Below are 6,000 nucleotides of genomic sequence, written 5' to 3'. Positions count from 1 at the left end.
TGTTTCCCTCAGAATATTTGAAAATAAAAGGTATTAAAGGGTTAGGTGAGACTGATTTGCCTTTGATGTTTTGTCCTGTTCTAAGAAAAGTTGGTTAAAAAGGTTAATAAGTAGACACACAACATGGATCAGCTGAAAGGTTTCAAAAATGAGGCATACATTTAGGATGCTTTCCCTATCAGGGGCAAGTGAACAAGAAGTAATTTTGTTATTTCATCTTTTTAGTTTTTTATAGAGTATTTTTGTTTCTTGCTTTTGCTGAAAGTTTGCAAAGGGAAAAACGTTGCTTCTCTATGAAGCTAGCTTTACCATTTTGCCAGATGAAAGTGTTACAGTGGTTGAGTGTGTACAGTAGGTCCAATCAGTGACTAATGCTATTTTGTCATGGTTTGTTTTTTTTTTTTAAATAATATTGTTGCTCAGTTCCTTTGGAAATCATACAGAGAATTATCTAGATTTTAAATCAATATCAATAAATCTAGGGCAATTTGCTTGGAACATCTAATTACTTTTCCCCTCCCACTAGATTTTCAGGCTAGCTTGTTACCTCAGGGCTTCAAATACCTTGGGATCCATCTTTCTTTCAGAATTGTTCTCAATTAGCTTTGCATGCTTGCTTCAAGATCTTGGAATTGGCAGTCCTAGGTGGCAAAATTTTGTGTTAATTTATGGGGAGAACCTTTTTAATAACAGAGTATATGTTTTTTCTACATATTTTTTTTTTCACAATATGCAAGAGTGGCTTTCAAAATATTACAGGAAGGAACTGAGAAAGTTAAATTACAATTTTCTCTGGGAGGGAGGAAAGAAATTCAAACAACTAAAAGCCAGCAACGTTCTCTGAATTACTTTGTTTAGACTACGATATCTAAAGCTAGCATTAGAATTAATTTAAACATCTATTCTGCAAATACTGTTTAATTTACTTTGGCTCTGTTGTGATGGAAATTAAACAATTGACAGAGCCTCAACTGGTCAATTCAGTCTTGGTTTCTTCTACTGGTATTCATCTCCTCTTAATCTGGGGTAGCCAACAGTATAAAGTCATCACAAGGACTGCAGCAACCTGTCTGCTTTCCCTTCTATCACGTAACGCAGCTCCCTGGGATAAGCTCTGTGAGAATTCATAATAGCTCCCCATATGATGTCACCATCATTAAAGTTCTCTTTGTACCAGTTATAGCATTAGGAAAATCACAGGGATATCCTTTGTCATCAAGGAAAGGGACTAGATACTATATATTCAAATAATATCTAGATCTGGAAAAAAAATCCACAAGTAAAGGAGTGATGGAGATATGAAAAGTTCTGAAAGGAAAGTCTGTGGAGCAGTTCACTGTCTCCTCCAGTACAGGAACTGAGCCAAACCAACATGCTTCTGAGAGTTTCAAAGGAAAATATGGGAAATTTCTAATTTTGTACTTTCCACAGATAGTATGGTAAATAGCACAAAAGCATATGCAGGTTCCATATAACTGCTGAAGAAAAAAAGTTTTGTGCAAGAATTTTCAATACAAAAATACCAGTTCTTGCTCAGGAACATCTCAAACTTCAGTCAGCTCTTTTCTGTAAATCTGTTCTGGGGAGGAAGCATCACTACACATATTCTGATTTTCATCATCTTCCCCAGATAGCTGATATCGCTTACTGACAGAGACAGGATAGATAACAAGATGGTCTGACCTGTTCCAGACATTCTTATATATTTTATGTGAAATGTTGGAACTGAAATATGTTCCTTGAAATATGCCCTCATTTGCTTTTAAACACAAGGGTCTCATCACTATAAGCAAGGAACTCCAGTATTAGGTATCTGAGTCTAAGGGAGAGCCTAGTGAATGATTCCACACAGGTTTCATAGCATGGAGGTTGGAGGTGGGCAGGAGAGAAGGAGAAAAGTCAGAGTTTAAGGCTGGAAAGAATCAGCCAAGAACCTACACTGCTACACAGATAAACATGTGTTAAATATAGTTATTCACAAATCAAAAATATGGGTTTTAGGAAGATAAAGGTGGCCTAATGATAATTTCTTGGGTTAATCACAATTATTGTTAGAAAACCATGTCATAATATTCATGCCTTCAAATACCAGCTAGAGGCTGTTGAAAGACCTGAATTCATGAGTGTTGAATCTGACAGAAACTGCTATATTTTTCCTACAGACACTCTTATACTTTGTAGTTAATCTGTCTCTCAGTCTTATCTTTCTAAAAGCTCTACTTCTTTCTCTTTGCTTCTTAGAGAGAACACTTTATATGTCTTTAAACATTTCTGTGACTCTTACATATGTTTCAAAGTTCTACCATTCTTTCCAAAGTTTGGGTTGCAAAACAGGTAGATGACATCAATTACAACCTCCCTACCTGTTACCTCAGTCATCCCTTTAGTGTGGGATGGGAATTTCCTTTGGTATTACAGTATTGAATGGAGAGCTTGTCTTTTGTTGTTTTCTGGTTCTGATGTCTAGGTCACGAAACTGATTCCAGTTCATTTTACAACAATGGACCAAAGATACTATGACAGATATACAATGCAAATAGAGTTTTGATTTTATGTGAAATTTGGAGGGTGTTATTAGCTTGACAATTGTGCTTTCCCTTTTGCTATGTTAAAGTCAGCCCTTTAGACCAGTTGGTACAGCTCACTGACAGTCAGTAGTTTATAAACACCATTTCCAAAACTACCCAGAAAGTAAGTGCCAAAAGCATAAACCACCATGGTCCTGATATGTGTATGAGCTACTTACAGATTACAGTACATGCCAATCTAGACTCCTAAATCACTACTTTAGACTTCTAGTTTGTAGATTTATTCTAGGATCCTTGAGAATACAGCACTCAAAATAAATGTGCTAATTAGGTGCCTCATATCACCTGATGTTGCACAACTGATCTATAACCACATACACAACATGAAACTTTTTAATGTCTTAAGGCAGATGTATTCACCACAGCCCATCATTATTGTGACATAGTTTATCAGCAAGGGTATAACATAGTGATTCTGCTGGGACCTGAACAGGAGCAATCACCACATCTATGGGAATTTGAATGGCAGGGCCTTAACAGTAAGCATAATTTGCACCAAAGCTCATCAGAACCTGAGGAGGAGTGAGGGGACCATCCCTGCCCATGGGAGTGATGGGGGATAGGCACACTGTCCTTGTATGCTAGCAGTGAAGCAAGATATGTTTCACAAAACATTGCTCAATGTTTACTAAACCAGCAGCAGTGAAGGAGATAAGGACAGAGTACTGAAGCTCTGAGTTTCACTTCTCTTGTAATTATTGGTAGCTGTTGACTGTAAGTCAAGCAACAAGCTCAACACCTTGATGGTACCTGTAGAGTTTCTGGATTTTTTAGGAAAGAAATTGCTGGAGAAAGCCTGGTGGGAAATATGGGCAATTCATAGGCAGTCAAGTTTGCTTTTGCTAAACCAAGAGTATTTCTAAAAAAAATTTTAAAAAGGAGTTCTATTCTACCATTTTATCTGACATTTCTGTGGATTATACTGCACACTGCAAAGAAAACTAAGTACTGAAAGAACTACATGTCTCTTCCTGCAGGAGGAGGAAAACATGATCCTGGCTAACGGGGCATACTGGGAATATGGAAGATGTCAAGAAATTCTTGTTTTAAGGTTGCCAACACTTTCTGCCACAACTTCAGTCCTCACCAGCTCTAACCCTCTTTCAGCACACCAGTCAATTCTTAATTGCACATTGGAATATAACATGCACTTTTGACACAAGAGTTTAATTTAATGAAAAGGGTTGCTCTCTTAATAGCTAGAGAATGTCAGAGGTGCTCTTTGCATAGACACTGGGTTTTTGTCGACTGGTTTACCAACATCTATTTGCTATTTGCACCTAGGGGATTTAGGAAAAACACAGTTCCTGACACAGTTACCATGAAGGCCTAATGTTCATAAATGCCAGGTTGTCAGTTTCATCAGGTCTAAGCAACTGAAATAGAAGGTGCTTTTTAATGCTACCCCAGAGTCAATTAAAATACAGTAATGCTGACATCTGCAGAATACAGAATGATCAAAGTAAAGAATGCCCATACAGCTTCTGACATAAAAACAGTGTGTTTGGCGGCAGAGTGACACAGTGTAACAGGTCAGGTAATTATGAGAAAATCTATGATGTATCTGTTGCAATTGCTTAGCTTCTTTCCATTATCACAGCCATCAAACAGAACAGTGCTCTCACTTCTCCTGATGGATCGTAAAGCTAGTGACACCCTCGCTCTCCTGATACAGATGGCATCTCAGGAGCAGCTGAATTAATTTGACAGTAAATAGATGATAGCAAGTGCTGTCTTCTCTCTCTCTTTTTTTTTTTTTTTTAATATTATTTTTTTAATTGCACCAAGACAGCTTTTAAGACTTCTGGGAATACCTAAGAAAGCCTAAGCCATGATTAGCAGTGTGCCCTCTTCTACTGTAAGTCCCTTCCAACGCATTTGCTGCTATTTTATTTACATGACAATTGCTCAATGGCAACAAAATTTTATTCTCCCCCATCTCCCCACCCTAACTCTCAGTCTGAACACTAATTAATTTTGCCTTGATATGTTTATTAAATTAATGAAGGAATCTGACAGATGGGTTTACATGCTTAGGGTACAGTTATGCAAAAGTCACGGGTGTATTTTAGATGGCTGTACATTTTCTGCCTCAGAAACATTCTAATTGGCCTAATGGATTTTCAGTTATGTGCATTGGCTTTCTCCCCTCTCTGAAGCAGACTAATTACAGCTTTTTACATTAAATTCTAATAGATGTCCATTTATCTTCTCTAAATTATCACAATAATTACAGTAATAAATTAGGCATGTAACTGTCATTAATCTAAACAATTTTAAGTGGTTATCATAGCAGCACAACACAGACTATGTTTCCTAAATATGTATTCAAATATGTTTCTAACTGTATAACTGTTGTATGGGAGGGTCGCATTTCTCAACGAGCTGCAAAACCCAGAAGGTAGAATAAAAGAAGAGAAGGAAGGAAGGGGCTTTGGGGGGCATGGAAATGGGATGACAGAATGGAGTAAAACAGACAAAATTTGAGGGACCACTGCATACAATCACAAATGGCTGAAGAATTGTCTTGGACAGTAACATCCTGGCAGATCTCAGATTCCGTCAGTAATCCATGACTGTTTTTTTCCATCTCATATAAAAATGTGTTGCAAATGTTTCTTTACTCAAGAACACCTACTTGAAATTATAGCTGGCTGAAGCACAAAATTTTACCTTTCACAGAAATTTTGGCAAAGACAACTTGGTTTTGTTTCTCACTTAGCACAATTTCCAGTTATTCAGAATACATCACATAATGGAAATTCTGAAAAATTTCATGGACGAAACCCATGTGATCACTGTTTTTAAAGTAAGACCATTCCTTATTTTATCCTTCCCTCCACAGAGAGCTAGTGAGGCAAATATTGACTAGACTCTAGTCAGCTTTATAACTGCTCTTCAGCAGGAAGCTGAGTTGACTTGCTCATTCCATTCCCATTGGTAGCTGATGGGATTGTAGGATTCAGTCTTGGGAAAAAATGTCTTTGCATCCCTCTGTTTCTTTCCTTCCTCCCTAGGCATCTAGACTTCTAAAACATCCGGCTCTCCATGTGCCTGAAACCCAGGCAGATGGACCCTTCACCAGCCACACAGTCAGAACCAAGTCTGCCTCAATAGAATTCAGGCAGAACTGGCAGACTCAGACCAACACTCATATCACTCCCTGGCTGGGATGGATGTTGGGTTCTAGATGACTACAGGTGTGCTGTTCCCTCCTCCACAAGAGGCTGCAGCTAGTTTGGCTGATCCTACACTAAGGCCCAGCTATGCTGATGTATTATAAAGAAAGGCCATGGTTCAGGAGGATGACATGGCCAGGGCCTAGACACTCCTCTGGGGAGACAGCCAGCCTGGCTCTTTGAAAATGTGAAATTCATGTTCAAAGCAGCATCTCCTTCATAACTGCAGATTC

This window comes from Lonchura striata, chromosome 2, assembly GCF_046129695.1.
Source record: "Lonchura striata isolate bLonStr1 chromosome 2, bLonStr1.mat, whole genome shotgun sequence".
Classification (NCBI taxonomy): domain Eukaryota; kingdom Metazoa; phylum Chordata; class Aves; order Passeriformes; family Estrildidae; genus Lonchura; species Lonchura striata.
This window is presented reverse-complemented; position numbering follows the sequence as displayed.